The sequence below is a fragment of the Macaca mulatta genome, chromosome 9 (assembly GCF_049350105.2).
Source record: "Macaca mulatta isolate MMU2019108-1 chromosome 9, T2T-MMU8v2.0, whole genome shotgun sequence".
NCBI lineage: Eukaryota > Metazoa > Chordata > Mammalia > Primates > Cercopithecidae > Macaca > Macaca mulatta.
The window spans coordinates 34,970,567-34,998,529 of record NC_133414.1 but is presented as its reverse complement, the minus strand read 5'-3'; the positions used below and the strand labels follow the sequence as shown (position 1 = coordinate 34,998,529).

The 27,963-nt window shown below is 43.6% G+C and overlaps 1 long non-coding RNA gene across 1 annotated transcript in view; it reads left to right on the top strand.

Moving 5' to 3' along the window:
• Positions 1 to 27,691, top strand: part of LOC144331389 (uncharacterized) — a 31,244-nt gene extending 3,553 nt beyond the window's left edge. Inside the window, exons 2-4 of the long non-coding RNA XR_013398492.1 lie at positions 3,311 to 3,402; positions 5,960 to 6,107; positions 27,335 to 27,691. This is a non-coding gene — a long non-coding RNA (uncharacterized LOC144331389). The remainder of the gene's footprint in view (positions 1 to 3,310; positions 3,403 to 5,959; positions 6,108 to 27,334) is intronic.
• Positions 27,692 to 27,963: the final 272 nt, after the last annotated feature.

Genomic DNA, 27,963 nt, shown 5'->3' with positions numbered 1-27,963 from the left:
GGGAGCGAGTAGTTCACATGGCGGGATCAGGAGGAAGACAGAGATGGGGGAGGTGCTACACAATCTTAAACAACCAGATCTCATGAGAACTCACACACTTGCATAAGAACAGCACCAAGGGGATGTTGCTAAACTATTCGTGAAAGACCACCCTCATGATCCAGTCACCTCCCACCAGGCCTCCCCTCCAACACCGGGAATTACAATTTGACATGAGATTTGGAGGGGGGGTGGGGGACAAAGATCCAAACCGTAAGAAGAGGTGAGTCTTAGGTTTGGGGTCAATTACTGTATTATTAGTATTCTTTCATTTTTTATATCTATTATTCATGTTACCAGGTATTAGTAGCCAGTGATACTAATTTTCCTCTTAGTCATTAAACCAGAGTAGGATACCTGCTTTGTGCTAGGCTCAGTTCAATGTGCTAGGGATTCAGTGCTTAACAAAGCACAGTTCTTCCTTTCGTGGAGTGTATGTAAAGTGATAAAACATTTTCTCTCAAATTACATTTAAGTTTTTAAAAGTGAGCTGTTAATTAAAGCAAAATAATTAAGCAAATGCTATTACAACAGGTGGTTCACAAATATGACAAAAACAATGAAAATGGCATTTATATGATTAAAATTGAAGAGCTATAGGAAAGTTGTAGAATCAACATTAATTTCTTTCCTTTCTTCTTTAGATAAAAGGACATTTATTCTGTGTCCCCTGATTTTCCTGATACCAAAGACAGCCAGAAGAAAGATATATTTGCTATTCTGAAAGCACTCACAAATAGAGGGGAAAAGGTCAACATTTGCCATCCGGCATGAACACCCCGGAGGCCACTCATTCCTGCTGGTGAATGTCCCATGGCAGTTTCCTGGTGGTGGAGACCACAGAGTGGGTGTGGGCAGATGTTGGGGAGAGGGGAGCAGAGCAGGATGCTCCAGGCATGGGAAATGGCATGGGGAAGTCACACTAAGGCACACCATCCAGAGCCATGAATGCCATCCTAAGGACACTGAATCTTTTCCTGAAGGTATCAGGACACCACTGTGGGATTATACACAGAGGAATAGCATGACCAGATGTGCTCTTAGGAATATGACTCTGGCTGCTTCTCTTTGAAATTTTCATTTTTAGAAGACTAAATTGACCAAAGCGTGCTGAAATTGCTGGGAACAAAAACAAGAACAAAATCTCTTTTCCCCACCCTCTCACTACTCTCCAATAAAGTTAAGCTTTCTACCTTCCTTTATTTCCCACTTTTAAATATGTTAAATATTTCCCACTTTTAAAGAGTGTGCCCAGAAAGATTTTCCAAAATTAATGAGAATACTGAAAAATCATAGTTGCTTGGGTGCAACTTGAGGTTACCTTAGAGCTATGTTCATCCTTTTAAAAAAGTTTTTAAAATTCAATGAAGTGTTTTGTTTGTTTGTTTGTTTGTTTAGAGACAAGGTATTTCTATGTCACCTTGGCTGGAGTGCAGTCGTGTGATCATAACTCAATGCAGCCTCAAACTCCTGGCTCAAATGATCCTCCCACCTCAGCCCTTGAGTAGCTGAGATTACAGGCACACTCCACCACACCCGGCTATAATTTTTAAAATTTCTTTAGAGATGAGATCTCGCTATGGTGCCCAGGCTGGTCTCAAAGTCCTTGCCTCAAGCAATCCTCCCACCTCACCCTCCCAAAATGCTGGGATCACAGGCGTGAGCCACTGCACCCAGGCAATTTTTTTAAGAGAGAGATGAGGTATCTCTATATTGCCCAGGCTATGTATAGCCCAGTAGCTATTCACAGGCGTGATTATCACACACTGCAGTGTCAAACTCCTGGGCCCAGTAGAGCCTCCCATAGGTGGGGCTGCAGGCAGACACCACTGCACCTGGCTCTCTTCACTCTTTGCAAAGACAACTCCTAATCTTGATCTCTTAGGATTGTTGGGACAATCCTCTGGGATGGCCGAGGCAGGCTTCACTATTCTCACTCATTCTCTAAATGGGGAAACAGAATGCCCCAAGGCGGTGGAGCTGGGACTCAACCTGATAGACTTTCATTGTGGTTGATCCCTACACCACAGGGCCAGGAAATATAAAGGAATGATTTCGCACCTGGTTTTCTGGGCTTTTCCGAGTCTTTGTTCACAGTAGGTCTTCCACACCATCACATGACAGGCATCTCACTGCCCTTTGGGCGCACCCTCTATTTGTCTCCCTTAATGACTGTACTGCATCCTTCCACTCTATGTCCACATTGAATACTACATTTTAAAAAGACTACTTTCATTTCACTTTTATACTCAAATGATTTTTGAAAGTGATTTTTTTTCCTAACCCTTTCCAGAAGGGTTCGGCAATCATGTCAAAACTTGCTTCTAATAGACCCACTTTGGTTGGGGAGTGCTTTTCTCTCAGCATCTTTATGTTTTATTACCTACCTGGCATTGTAGGGTAGATGCTCTTTGCTAAATTTTTTCATCTTTATTTCCCCTCCTCTGAGAAGCAGATTTTACTCTACTAAATGCCTTGAGCAAAACTTAATTCATTCCACCGATTCACATCTGTAGAACAAGCACTGATGGGAAGGGCTGTTTGAAATGAAATCAGAACTGAAGCTTACACAGTTAAAAAAAAAAAAAAAAAAAAAGAAGAAGAAAGAGAAAGGAAAAGAAATGGGCTGACATCCGCCTCTCAGTGTGACGGGATTAAGACGATTTTAATTATCTCACCTGGCTTTTGTTATTGCACTAATTCTTGCTTCCTCCGCCTAGCTAATATGATAGCGTAAGATCTGGTACTCTTATCTGGATTTCCCCACTTTAGGAAAGTTGAAGAGCCCCCAGGTTAAAGAGTAAAAATCACAGTTCAAAATGCTCAGAAATGTGTGATGGCAAGAGCAGAGAATTCAGTGACTATGCTTGGTCATGTGCAAATGCTGATAATAACTGGAGGCTCAGGGCTGAATATGTTATACTTTTATGAATAAAGTAAATGGGTTTCCAGTGCAATCTGGATGTGAAAAGAAGACTTGGTTATTGAAGGTACTGGTGAAATATCACGGAATGCAATCTCAGACATGTCCTCCAGTGGGGGCCAGCCGCATAAACACGAGTGAGGTGTTTGAGGGCATGGCTGTTTCTTTCATTCCACTAAAATACATGCATGCACAAACACAAAAAATCACTCCTATTTCTTGGCCTTTATTCTAAGAAGATGACTGCCATCAGTTTCACATTTGCTGTTTTTCTTCTCTCAAGAACTCTGTGTGACCTGACTGGGAGCAGGGAAAGGAGCGTTCAATAGGTCTTTTTTTTTTCTTCAGTTGCTGAACACCTGAAAATTCTCCTGTGATAAAGACCCAGCCAGCATCCTTAGGCGTGGACCACATTAAGGGAAAGCTTAAAGGAAAAGAGAGTGAGTCATATACTGCAAAGCAGAGCCAATCCAGAGAACTAGAAATTATTATTCTGATCCCAGGAGGCAGAGGAGTAAAGTGAGACAAGGGGAATGGAGAAACTTGCGTCTGCCTCGGGTTTGGGGTTGGTGGAAAAAGAGAGGAGCGCTTCCAGCCATTAGGGATAAGTCTGCTCGGCAGGAACCATGCAGACTGCCTGGTGGGAGAAGGCCAGGGTGGACGGGCCTGCTGTCCTGCTCTAAGTCGCTTCTGCTGGATGAGAGCTTCTGAGCTGCCGCTTTTGTTCAGGATCAATAAGCAGAGTGAGAAAAGGTGACAAATGAAAGGTGGAAGGGGTATCAGCTTCCCATAGCAAACTAGGGAAGTGGTGATGGGCATTGCATCCCTGTCTCAGCCCCAGATATCCAAGGACAGCCTTCCGGATGTTTCTTCTTGAGACGACTTTGCTGAGAGGTAAGCCTCGTGATTTGTGGCTGAGACATGCCTCAAAAACCTGGGAATGCAGAGCTTCCTGGTGGACCAGCCAAATGACTGGGGGTGGAAAATAGGATCTCCTGCATCAGGCCATCACAGGACTCTCCGCAGTGTCAGGGAGTACGCAGAGGGATACAGAGAATCTTCCCTCCCTTTGGAAACGTCAAAGGGAAATCCAAGAAATTACTTTCCATCTGATCCTTATAACCGCATGCCCCACTGACCAGAATAAGCATGGGACAAACACATTAGTGCCCACATAAAATGACTTTTGGAAAAGTCAGATATGATCCACTGAGCCGAATGATCATTACAAGCTGTAATCAGCAAAACCAAATTTCACAGTAAATGGGACATTGGGTATCTCGGAAGAAAAAAAAAAAAAAAATTCTACCCTGCAAAAATGCTGCCCCTGAATTGACTGAGACAGTTCTCCATCTCTTTCTGTGCAGCCTCCAGGACAGTTTGATTTTGTTTTAGGAGGCATTGTTCATCTTTGCGGTCCTGCTAGTCAGGCTGAGCCAAATGAACTGATTTATGGAATCTTGGCAGTAGCCTTGGCTTCCAGCTAAAGTCAGGGATTTGCAGATTTGGCTGGCTGCAGAGAGGCAGTCTGAATATATCTCTGTTATTAGGGTGAACACAGATAAACAATGTAAATCAATAAAATGCAAATAAAGGGCTGGGTGTGGTGGGTAACGCCTGTAATCCCAGCAGTTTGGGAGGCTGAGGTGGGTGGATCACTTGAGGAAAGGAGTTTGAGACAAGCCTGGCCAACATGGCGAAACTTCATCCCTACTAAAAATACAAAATTTAGCCAGGCGAGGTGGTGCATGCCTGTAATCCCAGCTGCTCGGGAGCGCTAAGGCAGAATTGCTTGAACCTGGGTGGCAGAGGTTGCAGTGAGCCGAGATGGTGCCTCTTGCCTGGGCAACTGAGTGACTCTGTCTAAAAAAAAAAATAGTAAACAAAGGGTGTGGTCTTGATCCGGTTAACATTCCAGAGTCAATTTCCAGCAAATGCAAGTCTGCTAAATTCCAATGGTGAAGATCTTATGAATTCTCTGGGCTCTGTCCAGAGGAAAGAAACAAATAGTTGCTAGTAACCTGTGGAAACAAGGAAGGGACTTTGTAAAATTAGACTCTGCAGTTTAACAACTCTCAATGTGCTTCTGAAAGACAGAGCACTATTTCGCTCTGAATCTTTCATGAAATTACAAAAATGTTCAACCAGAGCAAAAGGAACCTCCCATTTTTCAATAGAATCCCCTTGACTATGATTTCTAAATGTTGACATCTAGGAAGGAAAACAGAGCACACGTAGTAAAAAGTCCAGTAGAGCAAGCTTGCCACATTCTAGGCATACAGGAGCTTGATGGATGTCCAACTCCTGTACTGGCTGAGTTGTAATGAAGCAGGAACCCTTGGTAGACTTATTGAGTAATAGCATATCCCATCACTGAGGGTGCCTCCCAGGACAGAAGCTCCCACCACTGTCCATAGTGACCATCAGCCCAACTGTGACAGCTCAAGTCATTAGAAAGTCCCTCCTTTTGTTAAGCTCTGATCAGCTAGCTCTGCCCCTAACCCCTTCTCAAAGCAGACATGAATTTTAAAATGTCTTTGCCCTGGAGCAAAAAGAACTCAGATATAAATTCTGGATTTGTCAAATTGAGATAAAAGGTTGATATGTATTCTCGACTGGCAATGGAAACAAATGTGCCCCATATATTCATGTTCATAAAAACATAGCTTCAGCCAACCTGAGCATTACGTCAAGTTGAGCCATATGAAATTGCCAATTTTGTCAGTCACACATGATTGACAATTGGCTACTTTACATGATCCAACCTCCAACATGACAGTTAAGAGCACAGACTTTGGAGTCAGCTCCGCCACTTACCAGCCACTGTCCTGGGCAAGTTACTGACTATTCTATCTTCATTTCCTCACCTAATAGGATTTACCTCATAGTATTAATCTTATTCTCACAACATTTGTAAAAAGTGAATGAGTTAATACAAGTAATGCATTTAAAAGCGTTCTTGGCATATAGAAATAATTATTCATTCCTTTTTCATAGGACTTTACTGACCCCAATTAAATAGGTAACCCTAGAAGAATAGAACCTATTGGGGGTGGGATGAGTGACTGCAAGAGGGACATCTGCTGAGGGCATCATGCTCAAAAGGGGCTTCAAATGTAGTCTTTTGACTTATCTCCAAATGAAAGTAAATATACAGTAGATCTATGGGTTATTGATTCATAATAAGTTATTAATTATTAACACTTTAATTTATCACAATATTTAGTGACTTGTTGTGGCATATCTTCCTTATTTAATACACTTGAATCTCAAAAAAAATACAAGTGACTCAAGGCTTCTCAATCTCTGAAAGGCAGTGGGAATGGAACTGCTAAAAGCCATTAACTTCTCTATATTTCTCCTATTGAAAATACAAAAGGAGAATGAATGGTAAAGGATAAATCTAGCTGACTCCTCCCTTGTTAGAGACCTTGACTTCCACAAATAGGTTATTTCTACCTCCAGCTCAATGATCAGTTCAAGATTTTAGGCATCTGTAGTCATGCACACCACTGAGTAGTTTATAGCATTGCCCATGCCAAGAAACGCAACCATGAGCTAATTCCCAAAATGTTTGTCAAAAGCCTTATTGAGAAAATTAATATTTAGCAAAAAATAATTGGAGATCATACAGTATGCCATGTCCTCAGATGTTCTAAAATCTAACCATGGATTATGGCATCTTGGTAAAGAACTGCTGATTTACGTAGAATTGTAATGACTATCCCCAAATAGCTTCACTGAATTATGGACCTGCGTAATGTAGGAGAGACAGTCCAGTGAAAGTCTTTGTTGGGTCTACTATGACAGTGCTGTTGTTGTTTCAATGATATCCACTTTATGCACAGAAGAAAATTCCTACTTCATCCTGGAATTGAGAACAGTCAATTTTGTAAATTATTAGACTTCTGTTTTCAAGATAGCACTTAGAAACCTGAGAAACAAATGCACAGTCCATTAAATAGAAGTCAATTTTAAATAAAATTAGTTAATAATCTTAAGATTATTACCACAGGTTCCATTTTATGTCTCCACCATTATTTTATTTTCTTTTACTTAAAAAAATTAGCCTATTGATGTATAATTTATATACAACAAAATTCACCACTTTGAAGTGTAAAATTCAATGAATTTTGACAAAGTGCATGAAGTTGGGTAACTACCACCTGTCAGAGCAGGAGCATTGCCATCTTGGACAAACACCACCATTTAAGTTTCACCTTGATCAAAAACCACCTAAATCCAAAGGGCATCAGCCTAATGGCTAAGATCAGCATGACTATAAACCACAAATAGCATCCCCTACCAAAGACATGCCAGCCCCGAGATAACCTGCCTTCCAGCTGGAAAGATGCCAGCCCCAAGATAACCTTCCCTCCACCCAGAGACATTCCAACTCTGTCATAAACTTCCCCTGGACACAGAAACATTCCAAGCTTGTGATAAGCCCCCTCACCCTAAAACCAATATATACTTTTAGTCTGTAAGAGATAGAAATCGGCCAGAAGCCCCTCTCAGATTTATTCCCCAAAATAAACCTGTCTTTGACTGTTGAGCTGCTTTCTGTGTTCTTTCCTCTTTCTTTAACTCCTACACCACCAACCTCGTGATATACAGAACATTTCCATCATCCTCACAACATTTCCCAGTGCTCACATGTCAACAGTCTCCTTTCCCCAGCTCCAGGCCTGGGAACCACTGATCTGCTACTCTAGTTTTGTCCTTTCTAGAATTTCACATAAATAAAATCATATAGTCTTTTGTGTCTGAACTCTTTCAGTTAGAATAATTGTTGTGAGATTTATCTACGTTGTTGGGTATATTGGTAGTTCATTCCTTTTTATTGCTGAGAAATAATTCCATTGTGTGAATATGCAGATATGCCAAAATTTAGGTTGATTCTAATTTGGGGCTATTATGAATAAAATTGCTATGAACATGAATTCACTAGTCTGTGTGAATGTATATTTTCCTTTATTTTGGGTAAATGCCTAGGTGTGAGATTGTTGGATTAAATGGTACCTGTATGTTTAACTTTATATGAAATAGGCAAATTGTTTTCCAAAGTGGTTGCACCATTTTGCATTTACCAGCAATGCACAAGAATTCCAGTGGCTTCACATCCTTGGCAATACTTGGTATTGTTAGACTTTTTAATTTTAGATATTCCAGTGCATATGTAGTAGGATATTATTGTAGTTCTACTTAGTATTTCCCAATGGCTATTAATATCAAACATATTTTCATGTTATTTGCCATTCAAATATTTTCTTTGGTGAAATATCAGTTCAAAATTTAAAAAAAAAATGAAATTGGGCTGTGGTCTTCATATTATTGATTTGTAAGAGTTCTTTATCTATTCTGCATATATTCTGGACATATGTTTTGCAAATATTTTCTCCCTGTCTGCGAATTTTCTTTTCATTGTCTTCACAGTGTATTTTCAAAAGCAAAAGTTTTAAATCTCTTTCTTTCTTTCTTTTTTCCTTTTCTTTTTCTTATTTCTTTTTTTTTTTTTTTTTTTTTTTTTTTGAGACAGGGTCTGGCTGTGTCACCCAGGTTGGAGTGCAGCAGTGCAATCTTGGCTTACTGCAAATTCTGCCTCCTGGGCTCAAGTGATCCTCCCACCTCAGCCTCCCAAGTAGCTAGGACTAAAGGCCAGCTAATTTTTAAAAATTTTTTTGTAAAGATAAGCTTTCACCATGTTGCCCAGGCTGCTCTTAAACTCTTGAGCTCAAGCAATCTGCCAGCCTCAGCCTCCCAAAGTGTTCGTATTACAGGCATGAGTCACTGTGCCCAGCTGCTTAAATTTCAATAAAGTTTATCAAATTTTTCCTTCATGATTTTTATGTTCTTAGAAATCTTTGCCTAACCCAAGGTAACAAAGATGGCCTCATATCCTCTTGTGGAAATTTTATAGTTTCAATTTGTTATTTAGATCTATGATCCATTTTGAGTTAATTTTTATATGTAGTGTGAGGTAAGAACCAAAGTTCATTTTTTGCCCCTCAATATCCAATTGTTTCAGCATCTTTTTTTGAAAGGAATATCTCTCCCTATTGAGTAATCTTTGCACTGTTTTGAAAACCAACTGATCACACTTGTTCAAGCCATGGCCATGGGCTGCATGCAGCCCAGGTTGGCTTTGAATGTAGCCCAATAAAAATTCATAAACATTGTATGATTTTTTGTGAATTTTTTTAGCTCATCAGTTATCATTAGAGTCAGTCTATCTTATGTGTGACCCAAGACAATTCTGCCACATTCTGCCAATGTGGCCCTGGGAAGCCAAAAGTTTGGACACCTCTGCAACAGATCATGTAGACAGGGGTCTATTTCTGGACTCTGTACTGTCAGACTGATTTCATTAATTTATGTGTACAGTTATGCACTGTATGACATTTTGGCCAATGACAGACTGCATACTGGATGGTGGTCCCATAATACTATATTTTTACTATACTTTCTTCTATGTTTAGGTATGTGTAGATAAACAAATACTTACCATTGTGTTCCAGTTGCCTAGAGTATCCAGTAGAGTAACATGATGAACAAGTTTGTAGTCTAGGAGCAATAAGCTAGATCATATATCCCAGATATATAAGAGGCTCTACTATCTAGGTTTGATAAGTGCACTCTATGATGTTCACACACAAAACAACAACAACAAAATCACCTACGCTTTTCTGAATGTGTCCTCATCATTAAGCAACACATGACCCTATATGTGATTGCTGTAGCCTTAAAATTAGGTTGTCTAAGTTCTTCAGCTTTGTTCCCTTTCCAAATCGTTTTAGGTGTGCTAGGTCCTTCACTTTTCTGTTTACATTTCAGAATTAGTTTGTCAATTAAAAAAAAACCACATAGGACTTTGATTGAACTTACATTGACTTTCTATGGTAGCCATGAAATTGTGGCTTGCAGAGCTCCCACTATAAGGAGTGCAACCAGAGCCCCAGATGCTATGCTTTGAAATACATTGCTTTATTTTGGCTGGGGCCACACCTTACTTGGACAAGACTGCTCCCTTGTCAGGGACTGAGCGTGGTGGGGCTACCAAAGCAGATTCATTTCTGGGAGACATTAAGCTCCTCTTTTGGCCATGTAAACTCAAGGAATCCCTGCTGGCTTTGTTGAAGCTTCTTTAGACTGCATGACAGTCTAGGACAGTTTCACCCAACATTCTCTCCCTCTCACTTTCACTTAGATTCACACTTGCCTCCTAGCCTGACATCTTTCCCAGCCTTCTCCAGTTCTTGCTCTCATTTTCTTTTCACAAGCATCTTCCTTAATAAAATCCTTGCATATTACTCCTGTCAATATCAGCTTCTCAGAGGATCTGCGTTAACACAAGTGGTACCAAGAGTGGTTTGAAAGAACAGACAGCAAGGTGGAGTTGTAAAATTAACTCACCTACTTGGCAGATCAGAAGCACACATATGGTTCTGGGAACAAAGTGCAGTCCAACTGCTAATATTTCACTGGTAGAGGCCCTCGAAAATGTTCCTGTCAGGGCAAATGCTGCGATGGGTGTGATGATATCTGCATTTGGAAATACAAGGGAAACTTCTTACAAGTATAGCACAATTGGGTCAGGTACAGTGGCTCACACCTGTAATCCCAGCACTTTGGGAGCTCAAGGTGGGTGGATTATGAGGTCAGGAGATTGAGACCATCCTGGCCAACATGGTGAAGCCCCATCTCTACTAATACACAAAAAAAATTAGCCAGTGTGGTGGTGTGCACCTGTAGTCTCAGCTACTCAGGAAGCTGAGGCAGGGGAATCGCTTGAGCCCAGGAGTCAGAGATTGCAGCCTGAGCTGAGATCACACCACTGCACTCTAGCCTGGCAACTGAGCAAGACTCTATCTCAAATATATATATGTGTGTGTGTGTGTATATATATATATGTGTGTGTGTATATATATGTTTATAGCACAATTGGCTGGCTAAGGCTAAGTGCATTGACTGCATGTTAGTGGGGAATGAGAGACTGAGAGCCATTAATACACACTTACTAGTTAAGTGTGGGAACCATAGAGCCTCCAGTGGTAATAGTGGTTGCATATAAAGAAGTCTTTACTGCCTATAACTGAAGGGCAGGCACAATCAAAAGGTAAGCTCAAGCCCTAATTATGAGGATCTCAGGGCACCAGAGACATTAAACACTCCTTTAGGCAGGAAATCTGGAGAGATATACTTAGTGATGTTGACTCTACAACATTCCCACCCCCATCCTCTGGGCGTGGATGGGTGGCCCATCTTTCCCTAGTAAGAGCTAGTACTTTGGCCATGCTGAAAGATGCTGCAGAATCTTCCTCACCAAAAGACACAGACACAGCCCTTGAGACCTGTCTCCATCTCCATTCCTCCTCTCAGACTGATAGAGTGAAATTCCAAGATAACACAGATATAGTCAGGGTGTGCCCTGTAAGGCAAGAAAGAGATCTACGCAGAAAGAAACAAGATGTAATGGGGCATGGTGGCTCATGCCTGTAATTGCAGCAATTTGGGAGGCTGAGGCAGGAGGATCCCTTGAGCTCAGGAGTTTGAGATAATCCTGGGCAACATAGGGAGACGTAGTCTCTACTAAAATACAAAAAAATTAGCTGGGCAAGATGGTGCAAGTACTTGGGGGTTGAAGCAGGAGGATCATTTGAGCCTGGGAAGTGTAAGAGTTAAAGAAAGAGGAAAGAAACACAGAATGCAGCTTAAGAGTCAAAGACAGGTTTATTTTAGAGAAAAACCCGAGAGGGGCTTCCAGCCAATTTTGGTCAGGAGTGCTTTCTTTTACAGAGGAAGAGTATATATTGGTTTTAGGGTGAGGGGCTTATTACAAGCTTGGAATGTTTCTGTGTGGGAGGACGTTTATGGTGAGGTTGGAACGTCTCTGGGTGGAGAGGAGGTTATCTTGGGGCTGACATCTTTCCAGCAGGAAGGGAGTTATCTCAGGGCTGGCATCTTCCCGACTGGAAGTGGGTTACCTTAGGGCTAGTATGTTTCTGGTTGGGGAGGAGTTTGGAATGTTTCTGGTCGGAGATGTTATTTGTGATTTATGGTCATGCTGACCTTAGCAATTAGGCTGAAGCCCTTTGGATTTAGGCGGTTATTGATTCAGGTGAATTTAAAAGTGACAGTGCTTGCCCAAGATGGTGATACTCCTGCTCTGTCAGGAATTAGAGGCTGCAGTAAGTCCTGATCATGCCACTGCACTCCAGCCTGGGCAACAGAGTGACACCCTGTTGAAAAAGAAAAAAGAAAGAAGACAACTATCTGGTATGTACTGGCAGTACATTGGAAATACTCCTGGGGTTTGACTTGAGGGATTTTGGTCAAGGAGGCTAGAATGTTAAGCTGGATAACCAAGAATTCATTGATTTGGGGCATTTTCTCAGGATACAGTTTTTATCACCCTAGCAAAGCCCCAGGGGAGAGGACAAACTAATTTGACGGCAGTGGCTCCTAAAAGCCAGGAAAAGATGATGGGCAAGCCTCAGCAAAGGAGAGATGTCTAAGCTTCCCTCATAGATGGCAAGGGAAAGAATGAAGAGCCTAATAAGCATGAATGTGTTCCAATAAAACTTCATTCACAAAAACTCATGATGGGCTGGATCTGACTATAGTTTGCTGAATACTGCCCTTGACAGCAGCTAACCAAGGTGCCACTTAATATCTCTAATTTAAAAAGACAAACAGGAGAATGCTTAGGACTCTAACAAAGTTAGAATGGAGGCATCAAAGTCTGAAAACAGTTGCCCCAATAACAAGTTACCATTTGGTGGCTGATGCTCACACTGGAGCCAATTTTCAGAGCTGGAGCCCTTTGACCTAAGAGATAGCTGGGTCCTACAGGATCCTATTGAGAGGTGAAGCTGGCTGGGCTTCTGGGTCTGGTGGGGACTTGGAGAACTATTCTGTCTAGCTAAAAGATTGGAAATGCACCAATCAGCCCTCTGTGTCTAGCTAAAGGTTTGTAAATGCACCAATCAGCACTCTGTAAAAACGGACCAATCGGTTCTCTGTAAAATGGCCCAATCAGCAGTATGTGGGTGGGGCCAAATATGGGAATAAAAGCAGGCCACCCGAGACAGCAGCAGCACCCCACTTGGGTCCCCTTCCATACTGTGGCAGCTTTATTCTTTCGCTCTTTGCAATAAATCTTGCTGCTGCTCACTCTTTGGGTCCACACTACCTTTATGAGCTGTAACACTCACCACGAAGGTCTGCAGCTTCACTCCTGAAGCCAGTGAGGCCACGAACCCACCAGGAGAAACAAACAACTCTGGACGTGTCACCTTTAAGAGCTGTAACACTCACTGCAAAGGTCTACAGCTTCACTCCTGAAGTCAGCAAGACCACGAAGCCATCAGAAGGAATAAACTCTGGACACATCTGAACATCTGAAGGAACAAACTCTGGACACACTATATTTAAGAACTGTAACACTCACCGGAGGGGTCTGCAGCTTCATTCGTGAAGTCACCAAGACCAAGAACCCACTGGAAGGGAACCAATTCCAGAGACATTTCAGCAACAACCAAGGGACACTCGACTGTCGCCAAATGGTGAGTACCATAGGACCCCTTTCACTTACTATTCTGTCCTATTTTCCTTAGAATTTGGGGGTTAAATACTGGGCACCTGACGGCCAGTTAAAAACACCTAGCACAGCTGCCACACTAAAGACATGGGCGTCAGGCTTTCTGGGAAGGGGCTCTCTAACAACCCCCAACTCTTCAGAGTTGGGAGTGTTGGTTTGCCTGAAGCTTCTGGTCTTCTGTACTTCCGGGCTGAGTCAAGGGTCGACAGAGAGGAAAGCCATTCTGCTCCGGGGTACTGACAACAAGTTGGTTGACCCTGCGGCCATGAGCAGAACTCTCAAAGTCATGTTGCCCAAGCGAAACTCACCCATCTATCCTATCTATCCTGACCCTTGCCTCCTGGATCCTAATGCCTGCCAGACAAACTTCCTCTCGCCTCTCTTCTTTGAGGCTAGTCCTGCTTTGAAAAACCACTCCCTGTCTCTGGTGCTTTTCTAGTTTCTCCTACAAGAATGATTTCTAGTATAACCTCCAGGACTCTGTTACCTTCTTTAGGCACCCAGGCTCACCAATCAGAAAGACATAATTTTTGCCCAAAGCCCCACTGTAGGGGGTACTATCTGGAATTTTAGGATCCCTCCTGAGACAAGCAGGCCTAACAAAAGCTATTCCTGAAGCAAGGAGATGGGGAGCCTCAGAAATTGTATCCTTCCTATTCATATAAATGAGGACAAAAGGCATCACTCTTCCAACTCTGGAGATCCCTTTCTTCCCTCAGGGTATGGCCCTCCACTTCATTTTTGGGGCATAATGTCTTTATAGGACATGGGTAAGGTCCCAGTACTAACAGGAGAATGCTTAGGACTCTAACCGGTTTTCAAGAATGCATCGGTAAGGGCCAGCAAATCTGATTTTTCTCAGTCCTCTTTGTGGTATAGGAGGACAGGCAAGGGTGCAGGTTTTCGAGAATGTGTTGGTAAGGGCCACTAAATCCGACCTTCCTTGGTCCTCCTTGTGGTCTAGGAGGAAAGCTAGTGTTTCTGTTGCTGCACTGGTGAGTACAACTATTCTGATCAGCAGGGTCCAGGGACCATTGTGAGTTCTTGGGCAAGAGAGGTTTCTGCTGCTGCATCAGTGAGCATAACTATTCCAATGAGCAGGGTCCAGGGACTGTTGCAGTTTCTTGGACAGGGGGAGAAACAAACAAACCAAAACCATGGGTGGTTTTGCCTTTCAGATGGGAAACACTCAGGCATCAACAGGCTCACCCTTGAAATGCATACTAAGCCATTGGAACCAATTTGACCTGCAAACCCTGAAAAAGTGGTGGCTCATTTTTTTCTGCACTCTGGCCCCAATATTCTCTCTCTGATGGGGAGAAATGGCCACCTGAGGGAAGTATACATTACAATACTATCCTGCAATTTGAACTTTTCTGTAAGAGAGAAGGCAAATGGAGTGAAATATCTTATGTCCAAGCTTTCTTTCAGTGAAGGAGCATACAAAACTATGCAAAGATTGCAATTTACATCCCACAAGAGGACCTCTCAGCTTATCCCCACATCCTAGCCTCCCTATAGCTCCCCTTCCTATTAATGATAAGCCTTCTCTAATCTCCCACACCCAGAAGGAAATCAGAGAAATATCCAAAAGACCACAACCCCCACCCCGGGCTATCGGTTATGTCCCCTTCAAGCTGTAGAGGGAGGGGAATTTGGCCCAACCTGGGTACATGTCCCCTTCTCCCTCTCTAATTTAAAGCAGATCAAGGCAGACCTGTGGAAGTTTTCAGATGATTCTGATAGGTACATAGACGACCTACAGCGTCCAGGGCAAACCTTTGATCTCACTTGGAGAGATGTCATTCTATTGTTATATCAAACACTGGCCTTTAATGAAAATAATGGGGCTTTAGCTGCAGCCCAAGAGTTTGGAGATACCTGGTATCTTAGTCAAGTAAATGATAGAATGACAGCTGAAGAAAGGGACAAATTCCCTGCTGGTCAGCAAGCCGTCCCCAATATGGATCCCCACTGGGACCTCGACTCAGATCATGGGGACTGGAGTCATAAACATCTGTTGACCTGTGTTCTAGAAGGACTAAGGAGAATTAGGAAAAAGCCCATGAATTATTCAATGATGTCTACCATAACTCAGGGAAAGGAAAAAATCCTTCTGCCTTCCTTGAGTGACTATGGGAGGCCTTAAGGAAATATTCTCCCCCGTCACCTGACTCATGAGAGGGTCAATTGATTCTAAAAGATAAATTTATTACTCAGTCAGCTGCAGACATCAGGAGAAAGCTCCAAAAGTGAACCCTGGGCCCTGAACAAAATTTGGAGGCATTATTAAACCTGGGCAACCTCGGTGTTCCATAATAGGGACCAAGAAAAACAGGCCCAAAATGAAAAACAAGATCAGAGAAAGGCCGCAGCCTAAGTCATGGCCCTCAGAAAAACAAACGAACCGTGGTGGTTCAGACGGGAGAGAAAATGGAGCAGGCCAATCACCTGGTAGGGCTTGTTATCAGTGTGGTTTACAAGGACACTTTAAAAAAGATTGTCCAACGAGAAACATGCTGCCCCTTCATCCATGTCTGCTACGCTGAGGCAATCACTGGAAGGTACACATGCACCAGAGGACAAAGTTTCTCTGGGTCTGAAGCCCATGACCAGGTGATACAACAACAGAACTGAGGGTGCCCGGGACAAGCACCAGCTCATATCACCACCCTCACTGAGCCCCGGGTACGTTTAACCATTGAGGGCCAGGAAGTTGACTTCCTCCTGGACACTGACGTGGCCTTCTCAGTATTAAGCTCCTGTCCTGGATGACTGTCCTCAAGGTCGGTTACCATCCAAGGAATCCTTGGACAGCCTGTAATCAGGTATTTCTCCCACCTCCTCAGTTGTAATTGGGAGACTTTGCTGTTTTCACATGCCTTTCTTGTTAAGCCTGAAAGTCCCACACCCTTATTAGGGAGAGATATATTAGCCAAAGCTGGAGCTATTATCTATATGAATATGGGGAACAAGTTACCAATTTGTTTTCCCCTACTTGAGAAGGGAATAAAACCTGAAGTCTGGGCATTGGAAGGACAATTTGGAAGGGCAAAAAATGCCTGCCCAGTCCAAATCAGGCTAAAAGACCCCACCACTTTTCCTTATGAAAAGCAATATCCCTTAAGGACTGAAGCTCATAAAATTTACAGGATATTGTTAAACATTTAAAAGTTCAAGGCTTAGTAAGGAAATGCAACAGTCCCTGCAACACCCCAATTCTAGGAGTACAAAACCGAACAGTCAGTGGAGACTAGTCAAGATCTTAGACTCATCAACGAGGCAGGAATTCCTCTATATCCAGTTGTACCCAACCCCTATACCCTGCTCTCTCAAATACCAGAAGAAGCAGAATGATTCACTGTTCTGGACCTCAATGATGCTTTCTTCTGTATTCCCCTGCACTCTGGCTCCCAGTTTCTCTTTGCCTTTGAGGATCCCACAGACCACATGTCCCAACTTACATGGATGGTCTTGCCTCAAGGGTTTACGGATAGCCCTCAACTGTTTGGTCAGGCACTGGCCCAAGATCTAGGCCACTTCTCAAGTCCAGGCCCTCTGATCCTTCAGTATGTGGATGACTTGCGTTTGTCTACCAGTTCAGAAGCCTCATGCCAGCAGACTACTTTAGATCTCTTGAACTTTCTAGCTAATTAAGGGTACAAGGTGTCTAGGTCGAAGGCCCAGTTTTGCCTACAGCAGGTCAAATATCCAGGCCTAATCTTAGCCAGAGGGACCAGGGCCCTCAGCAAGGAACGAATACAGCCTATACTGGCTTATCCTCGCCCTAAGACATTAAAACAGTTACGGGGGTCCCTTGGAATCACTGGCTTTTGCCGACCATGGATCTCTGGATACAGCAAGATAGCCAGGCTGCTCTATACTCTAGTCAAGGAGACCCAGAGGGCAAATACTCATCTAGTAGAATGGGAACCAGGGGCAGAAACAGCCTTCAAAATCTTAAAGCAGGCCCTAGTACAAGCTCCAGCTTTAAGCCTTCCCACAGGACAAAACTTCTCTTTATACGTCACAGAAAGAGCAGCGATAGCTCTTGGAGTCCTTATTCAGACTCATGGGACAACCCTACAACCAGTGGCATACCTAAGTAAGGAAACTGATGTAGTAGCAAAAGGCTGGCCTCACTGCTTATGGGTAGTTGTGGTGGTGGCTGTCTTAGTGTCAGAGGCTATCAAAATAATACAAGGAAAGGATCTCACTGTCTGGACAACTCATGACGTAAATGGCATACTAGGTGCCAAAGGAAGCTTATGACTATCAGACAACCACTTACTTAGATACCAGGCACTACTCCTTGGGGACTGGTGCTTCAAATATGTACGTGCGTGGCCCTCAACCCTGCCACTTTTCTCCTAGATGATGGGGAACCAATCGAGCAAGACTGCTAATAAATTACAGTCCAGACTTATGCCACCTGAGATGATCACTTAGAAGTCCCCCTGGCTAATTCTGACCTTAACCTATATACCAATGGAAGTTCATTTGTGGAGAATGGGATACAAAGGACAGGTTATGCCATAGTTAGTGATATAACCGTACTTGAAAATAAGCCTCTTCCCCCAGGGACCAGCGCCCAGTTAGCAGAACTAGTGGCATTTACCCAAGCCTTAGAACTGGGAAAAGGAAAAAGAATAAATGGGTATATAGATAGCAAGTATGTTTATCTAATCCTACATGCCCATGCTGCAATATGGAAAGAAAGGGAGTTCCTAACCTCTAGGGGAACCCCCATGAAATGCCACAAGGAAATTATGGAGTTATTGCATGCAGTGCAAAAACCCAAGGAGGTGGCAGTCTTACACTGCCAAGGCCATCAGAAAGGTGAAGGAGAAAAGGCAGAAGGAAATCGCTGGGCAGATAGTGAGGCCAAAATTGCTGCCAGGTGGGACCTCCCATTAGAAATACCTATGGAAGGAACCTTGGTATGGAACAATTCCCTCCAAGAGATTAAGCCCCCATATTCCACAACTGAAACAGTTCACAGGGGCATAGTTTTCTCCCCTCGGGGTGGTTAATGACAGAAGAAGGAAAGGCACTTATACCTGAAGCCAGCCAATGGAAAATACTTAAAACCCTCCACCAAATTTTTCATATGGGTATTGAAAACACTCATCAAATGACCAAATGCCTATAAACAGGGCCAAATCTCCTCCAGACCATCCGACAGGTAGTCAAAGCCTGTGAGGTGTGCCAAAGGAATAATCCCTTGGTCCATCGTAAGGCCCCTTTGGGGGAACAAATAATAGGTCACTATCCTGGAGAAGACTGGCAGTTAAACTTCACCCATATGTCTAAGTCAAAGGGATTTCAATACTTGTTGATCTGTGTTGATACCTTTACAAATTGGATAGAAGCTTTCCCCGCAAGACAGAAAAGGTTCAGGAAGTGATTAAGGTCCTAATTCATGAAATAATTCCTAGATTTGGCCTTCCCCAAAGCTTACAGAGCGACAATGGTCCGGCTTTTAAAGCCACGATAACTCAGGGAATTTCCAGGGCGCCAGGGATACAATATCATCTTCACTGCACCTGGAGGCCACAATCCTCAGGGAAAGTTGAGAAGGCAAATGAAACACTCAAGAGGCACTTAAGGGAATGAACACAAGAAACTCATCCCCCATGGTCTACTCTTTTGCCCATGGCCTTGTTGAGAATCCGAAATTCTCACAAAATGGGGCTCAGTCCATATGAAATGCTGTATGGATGACCGTTTCTCACAAATGACATCCTACTTGATCAGGAAACAGCCAACTTGGTCAAAGATATAACTTTTTTAGCAAAATATCAACAAAACCCTAAAACCTACCTGAACGATGTCACAGAGAAAAGGGAACAGAGTTGTTTCAACCAGGAGATCCAGTGTTGGTCACATCTCTTCCCCTCTACCTCCTTCTACCTCCTCATCTATGGACTCTTTGTGGGAAGGACTATACTCGGTAATCCTCTCTACACCCACTGCAGTTAAGGTGGCAGGAGTGGAATCTTGGATTCACCACACCCGAGTTAAATTTTGGACACCCCCGGAGGAACCTGTGGGATCGTCAGCTCAGGAGTCCCAAGATCTGCCAGACCAGCCTCGATACACCTGTGAACCGTTGAAGGATTTGCACCTCCTATTTCGGAAGGAAACATCCCATACTAAAAAGGTTCCTACCACTGATCCTGAAGAAAAACCCCTTCCTCCTTAAAAAAGTTAAGTGAAAACCTACATAATCTTTAACACCTCTCCTTGCCCCTTTAATGGAATCCTTTTACTATTTCATCATATTATTAAGCAGCATATTAACCATACTCTTTGCGATAGGACTATATACTGCAGCTCCTGCTGGGAAGAAAACCCTAATCACATCAACCTTCTTTCTATCTTCCTTCCTTCTGACAGCAATTTACTCCCATCTTTAACTCAGCCTGGATAAAATGATCTCGTCTTCTAGAGCACCCTCTTTACCTTCCTATTTACTGTTTGCCTATCTATCTCTTCTACTTCCTTGGATACCTCATACAATCACCCCTCCCCTTCCACTAGCCAGCTCCTAATTACCTCTACAAGACTCTCAACTTAACCCATTCTCTGTTAAACCAGTCCATCCTTCCCTGGCAATTGACTGTTGGTTTTGTATCTCTCTATCAACCTCTGCTTACGTTGCCACTCCCATTCCCACAAAAAACTAGGTCTTTACCAACTTAACCTACCACCCTCCTTAAGAAGGAAAAGACCCTTTCCAACTTCTAAATATGCAATCATTAGCCTGCTTCCCCATCTCTGATAGGACCAAGTGTACCCTAACAGGACATGCAATCCAACTATGAATATCATTTTAACTTTCCAAGCCCCTTTATGCATCCAAGGAAACCTGTCATCAGGCCTGCCCCTGGGGCATCTACTACCCCATCAGTGTAATTACACCCTACAACTTCAAGCCCCAGCTGATCATAGTAACTTCTGAGTCACCCAAACAGCTCCATTCAGAAGGCTTGTCCACTTCTCAGGGCCCCCAAAAATCATCACCTCCTCCCAGCTTAACAAACAGTCCAGGTTTCATAATGGCAAACATACTCCCTGCATGACCTTTCACCCCTGGACCCCCTGCAGCAGTGTCCCCACCACTAGTGAATGCCTTCTCATCCTCTCTTTCAATCACTCTCTCGAATGGTTCCTAGTAGATACAAAACGGTTTTTTCTCCAATGGGAAAATAAAACACAGGGAGCCACCCAGTTTGCTTCCAACACCCCTTTCCAACACCCCTTTCCAGCCACTCACTGGAACTACCTTGGCAAGTACTCTAGAAGTATGGGAAAATGAAAACAACAAACTCACACACCTTTTCAACACACACAACCAGTTCCGTCTACCCAGCCAAAATATATTCTTCTCATGTGGAACGTCGACCTATATCTGCCTCCCCACTAACTGGACAGGCACCTGCACCTTAGTCTTTCTAGTCCCAACATTAACATTACCCCAGGAAATCAGACCCTATCAGTACACCTTAAAACTCAAGTCTCTCAGTGCAGAGTCATACAACAAATACCCCTACTTATAGGGTTAGGAATGGCTACTGCTACAGGAACCAGAATAGCCAGTTTACTTCATTATTCTACTACCACACACTCTCAAAGGATTTCTCAGACAATTTGCAAGAAATAACGAAATCTATCCTTACTTTACAATCCCAAATAGACTCTTTGGCAGCAGTGACTCTCCAAAACCTCCTTTCTCACTGCTGAGAAAGGAAGACTTTGCACCTTCTTAGGGGAAGAGTGTTGTTTTCACACTAACCAGCCAGGGATAGTACGAGATGCCACCCGGCATTTACAGGAAAAGGCTTCTGAAATCAGACAACACCTTTCAAACTCTTATACCAACCTCTGGAGTTGGGCAACATGGCTCCTCCCCTTTCCAGGTCCCTTGGCAACCATCTTGCTCTTACTCACCTTTGGACCCTGTATTTTTAACCTTCTTGTCAAATTTGTTTCCTCTAAAATCGAGGCCATCAAGCTACAGATGGTCTTACAAATGGAACGCCAAATGAGTTCAACTAACAACTTCTACTGAGGACCCCGGACCAATCCGCTGGCCCTTCCACTGGCCTAAAGAGTTCCCCTCTGGAGGACACTACAACTGCAGGGCCCCTTCTTCACCCCATCCAGCAAGAAGTAGCTAGAGTGGTCATCAGCCAAATTCCCAAGAGCAGCTGGCCTGTCCTGTTTAGAGGGAGGATTGAGAGGTCAAGCTGGCTGGGCTTCTGGGTCTGGTGGAAACTTGGAGAACTTTTCTGTCAAGCTAAAGGATTGTAAATGCACCAATCAGCGTTCTGTGTCTAGTTAAAGCTTTGTAAACACACCAATCAGCACTCTGTTAAAATGGACCAATCAGCTCTCTGTAAAATGGACCAATCAGCTCTCTGTAAAATGGACCAATCAACAGGATGTGGGTGGGGCCAAATAAAGGAATAAAAGCAGGGCACCTGAGCCAGCAGCGTAACCCGCTGGGGACCGTTTCCCTGCTGTGGTAGATTTGTTCTTTCGCTCTTTGCAATAAATCTTGCTGCTGCTCACTCTTTGTATCCACTCTACCTTTATGAGCTGTGACACTTACCACGAAGGTCTGCAGCTTCACTCCTGAAGCCAGCGAGGCCACGAACCCAGCAGGAGAAACAAACAACTCCGGATGCGCCACCTTTAAGAGCCGTAACACTCACTGCGAAGGTCTACAGCGTCACTCCTGAAGTCAGCAAGACCACGAACCCACCAGAAGGAAGAAACTCCAGATACATCTGAACATCTGAAGGAACAAACTCTGTATCTTTGAGAACTGTAACGCTCACCGGGAGGGTCTGCGGCTTCTTTCTTGAAGTCAGTGAGACTAAGAACCCACTGGAAGTAACCAATTCTGGACACACTGTAACATCATGACAAGTAGATCCTGTGATACTTCTCTAGTTCTTCCACAAAGTGACCTATTGCCAGTTATTTAGGTGACCACACCCTGTGGAAAGGGAGAAAAAAGGTATTTCTCAGATATTTCAAGAACTAATTGGCTACAGAGTCTGAGTTGACATTGATACTCAGAGACCTAAGGCAGCATCGTGGCTCTTGGTCAGCATGGGACCTGCAGGAACTAGGTAGCAATAACCACAGTCCTGTCTAAAGTTCAACTCGCAGTGGGCCCCTAGGTCCACAGACTTGCCTGTTGTCGTTTTCCAATTCCTAAGCATGTAAGTGGAATCGATGCATTTGACTATTGGAGTAATCCCACACTGTGTCCCTGGTCTGTAGAGTAAGATTTTTTTATAATTAAGAAGGCCACAGGCCAGGCACGGTGGCTTACGCCTGTAATCCCTGCACTTTGGGAGGCTGAGGTGGGTGGATCCGGAGATCAGGAGATCAAGACCATCCTGGCTAGCATGGTGAAACTCCGTCTTTACCAAAAATACAAAAAAATTAGCTGGGCATGGTGGTGGGCACCTGTAGTCCCAGCTACTTGGGAGGCTGAAGGAGGAGAATGGCATGAACCTGGGAGGTGGAGCTTGCAGTGAGCCGAGATCATGCCACTGCACTCCAGACTGGGCAGCAGAGCGAGACACCATCTCAAAAAGAAAGAAAGAAAAAAAGAAGGCCAAATAGAATTCTCTGATAGTGTGAGCAGATGATGGAGATTAGTGACCTGAAAGATGCGGGGTTGTTGGTCTCTGTCATTTCTCAGTTTAATTTGCCAGGCTGGTCGCTGGAGAAACCATATTGGTCTTGGGGAATGACTTAAGAGTACCACAGGCTTAACAAAACGGTAGCCATCTGAGAAATTGCTTGCCAATTCTGGTGTTACTGAAAGAGCAGATTAGTCTCAGTTACATGGGATAGAGTCATCAGTTTGCAAAATGTGTTCTTCTTCCCTTCAATTAGGAAAAAGGACAGAGGTGGGTGCAGTGGTTCATGCTTGTGATCCCAACACTTTGGGAGGTTGAGTTGGGAGGATTGCTGGAGCCCAGGAGTTCGAGACCAGCGTGAGCAACATAGTGCGACCCTGTCTGTACAAAAAATTTACAAAAAAATAGCCGGGAGTTGTGGCACCCACCTGTAGTCCCAGCTACTCGGGAGGCTGAGGTAAGAGGATCGCTTGAGTCCGGGAGGTTGAGGCTGCAGTGAACTATGATTGAGCCACTGCACTCCAGAGTGACACCCTGTCACAAAAAAAAAAAAAAAAAAAAAAGAAGAAGGAGAAGGAGAAGAAGGAGAAGGAGAAGGAGAAGAAGAAAATAAGAGAAAAAGGATGAGAAACACTTCATGTTCATGTGAAAAGGACAATGTTCACTTATAGTTTTTCCGGGGGGCTGTATTAGTCCTCCTGCTCTGTTATAACACAGTGTGAAGAGGTATGGACCATTCCCCAGTCACACCAACCATCTCATCAACATCACGCTGCTTGGACGGGATGAGCAAGAAACAGCAGTGCCCTGGAGGCCTTGGAAAGTCACCTGTGCTCTAGAGGGTGGGAGAGAAACCCTATGAAGATCACTGGACAACTCAGTGAAGTTTTTAGGGGGCCATCTGGTCAGGGCCATGCTGGGATATCCTTTTCAAAGAAAAATGCATTTTGACATCTTGAATTCTTCACACAGGAAAAGAAGCATGGTACCTAGTGAGCCACTTTAGAATCTGGTGGCCGCATATTCGACCCTGGGAAAACTGCTCCAGCCCAGGTACCAGGTAACAAAGAAGGCTGCCAGTTTGCACAGCACCCAGAGCGGGAAAGAGCACTGCTTCAGGTGCGGGCCGTGAAGCAACCAGTCCTGCTGCTGGGATCATTGATCAGGCAGAGCCTATGGTTTGGGAAGTGACAGTGGGGAAGGCGTGACGTAGTATGAAACTTATGACAAGCTCAGGTAGGAGAATCACAACACAGGCCCCTGTGATTCTGGAGTGAAGCCAGGTCATCCTCAGCAGAGAGTGGCACGCCTTCAGAAACAGTCCCTGTGCATCACTGGGCCCTGATAGAATTGGAACACTTAGCTATGGGACAGCGAGTGACCATGTGTTCAGATCTTCCATTTATGAACTGCGTTCCATTGAACCTTCCAAGTCCTAAAGCCAATGAGCTCAGAAAGCCCAGTCTAAGATGAAAATGGGGCATCTGGGATCAAATTAGAGCATGGCCAGCAGGCACATGTCAGTTGCACGAGCAGGTAGCCCAACCCCCCCCACCCCCCGTGCCACTCACTGCAGTTGCACTAGTGCACTTACTCCCTATGACCAGCTCAAGGAGGAGGAAAATGTTTAAACGTTCAAGGTTGATGACCAGCCTGGGCAACATAGCAAGACCCGATCTCTAAAAAAAAAAAAAAATTGTTTTAATTAACTAGGCATGGTGGTGCATATCTAATCTACAGTCCGAGCTACTCAGGAGGCTGAGGAGGAAAGATTGCCTGAGCCCAGGAGCTGGAGGTTGCAGTGATCTATGATTACACTTCTGCACTTTAGCCTGGGAGACAGAGAGATACTCTGTCTCTTAAGAGAAAGTTTCAGCTGGGCGCGGTGGCTCATGCCTGTAATCCCAGGACTTTGGGAGGCTGAGGCAGGCAGATCACGAGGTCAAGCGATGGAGACAATCCTGGCCAACATGGTGAAACCCTGTCTCTACTAAAAATACAAAAATTAGCTGGGCATGGTGGCATGCACCTGCAGTCCCAGCTACTTGGGAAGCTGAGTCAGGAGAATCACTTGAACCCGGGAGGCAGAGGTTGCGGTAAGCTGAGATCGTGCCACTGCACTGCAGCCTGGAGACAGAGTGATACTCCATCAAAAAAAAAAAAAAAAGTAAGAAAATTTCAAAGCTGGTCTATAGATGACTTGGTTCAGTATGTGGGGGCAAGTCAAAAATGAACAGGAGTTGCATTATAGCCACATTCATGGGTGACTGGATGGTGGAAAAAAATGTTTTCCCAATGGGCAAAGCTTTAAGCAGCACACCTGAAGTTGCCAGAGGTGAGAATACATTCGTATGTCTGCACCGTGGCATAGAAGGAAGTGGGCTAAATGATTGGGACAAGGGGTTCTGGAGGAGGGACACGTGCATGAGAAAATGGGAGTGGGCACAAAGCATGAAGATGTTGGTATAGTATATGAATGCCTAGAAAGCATCCACCCACCATGGAAACAGCACCGAGTAACCATGTAGATAAAACGACTTGACTGATTGACGTTCGTCAGCTTTGTCACCAGCCACCCAGAACTGCCATGATAGGCCTTTGAGCATCATGGCCTTGGTGGCAAAGACAGAGGTTACCAATGAGCCCAGCAGCATGCGCTTCACTCACCAAGGTCTGTTTCACTGCTGCTGTTTTGGAGGGAATGCTCAGCTTGTTGGCAACAGATACCAGCATTGAGCCCTTACCATGGCACCGTTCCCCAAGGGGACCAACAGATGCTGTAGCAGTGAGTTGACTCTATTGGCTCTTCCGGTCTTGGAGGGGCTGGAGGTTTGTCCTCATAGAGATGGGCTCCTCCTCTGGGTATGCGATCACCTCTCCCGCTTGCACAGCCTCAGCTGTCCGGGGAGCTCTAGAAAGTTCATGCTGGCTGTTGAATGGAAACTGGGCTGTATTGAGCCAGGTTGAAGACCAGGAGGCCATGGAGGGAGCTACTGCAATAGCCCAGTTAAGAATTGATAAGAAGTGATGGCTGGGTGACAGTAGAGATGGTGAAATAATAGGATTCAAATTTAAAATAAATAACGAAAAGGTAAACAGTGTGTTATGATAAAAGCGAGCTTTCTTCTAAGGCATCTTAGGCCCACCTCTCTACATTTTAATGGACAATATGTTCTCTCTGATTTTCCTCTGATCCAATGAATCCTTTGATAAGAATGCAAACAATGTTTCAGGGTCTTGCAGTCACAAAGAAAGAAGGGTGAGTATCTAGTGGCATTGTGCCCAGAAAGGGTGTTACTTTTGGCAAAATGAACCAGAGCAGTTTCCAAAGTAGTATTTATTCTTATTAAAATTATGCACACAACAAATGTCTGGGTGAGCCGACTTCTCTAACCCATGTACTAATGTGTGGGTAGGCTTATAATTTGGGGCACTCACTCAGGAAATTCTGAAATTAAGGTTCTTTCAGAAGTGTTGACTCATTCCCTCCACACTTTCTGAATATATCCATTTAACACACTAATTAGTAATTCTAAATTGCATTCTAAATTCTGCAGGTGATTTTCTGATGAAATGTTGCCTTGCTAATTCTGGTGGGTGTTGTTTAGAATTTGCTTCTGCATTGAAAATAGCTTTTATTTTGCTTTTGATAAAAATGGAAACTATTAGAAAAGGTCCATCCAACTGGATATGACATTGTGACTCCATCACAGTCTACTAGTCTATGAGGTTTGCATTCAAATACGGCACTCATGCATGTATTTTTCACCTTTGAAGAAAGCAAGTCCTTGGTATAGAAGAGTTTATGAGAGAATCATTGTTTTTAACTATCTATGTACAATGCCCAAGAAGCATGCGTATAATGTACTAGACAGTACACAGGGTATACTCTGTAGAATGTATGTGTTTAATCCACCATTGAGTAGTTTCCTGAGAACGATCAATTTTCTGCCATCAATGCCTACTGCTTGATGTCAAACATTAATTCTAATTTAAAACTAACGATTTCAAAACTTAAACAAAAGTAGATATTCCTCACTAGGAGGCATTTACATAGCTCTTTAAGTGATGCACGAAGAAAGAGTAGGGTTTCTTATATTTTTTCAGATTTGTATGTTGGATGCATGTAGAAAACTTTCATTCTGAAGCGGAGTTTTCAGTGAAGTTGGAAAAAGAAGAACAAAGATGAAGATATCCACTTAGCAACTCTCATCATTTGTGTGTCACCATGGCTTGGGAGAGAGGGATACACATTTAGTATGAAAAGAAGGCTAGGAGGTTAGTGGAGAGTTGGTGGTGATATAGAGGAAGAAGACCTTTTCAAAGTTTGCTTTCCAGAAGAGCACTAGCTTCCCTGGCTTGGCCAATGGGGTGTTTGCTGTTCAGTAGCTATAACTTAAAGTGCTTAAAAACAAAGATTTACTGCTCTTAAATGTACTGAATAAGGTTATTCAGTATGCATGCACCTTTGTTTACAGTTCTTCAGTGTTGAGGTTATAAAACAATATGGACCCTCAAATCTCATGGAAAAACCAGTCTAATGTTGTGTTAGAGAAAAAAGAGAGTGGAGGCAAATGGTTAAATTAGGGACTCTTGAGGGACCAAGTGTCCTATCACACATGTATGAATTTATGCCGTCTATTACTCTCATTGTTTCTCAACTAGAACCTCCCTTTCAGAAGTTTATGAAAGAGGCATTTAAGATTCAACTTTAGAGTAAGATTACATGACTCTTA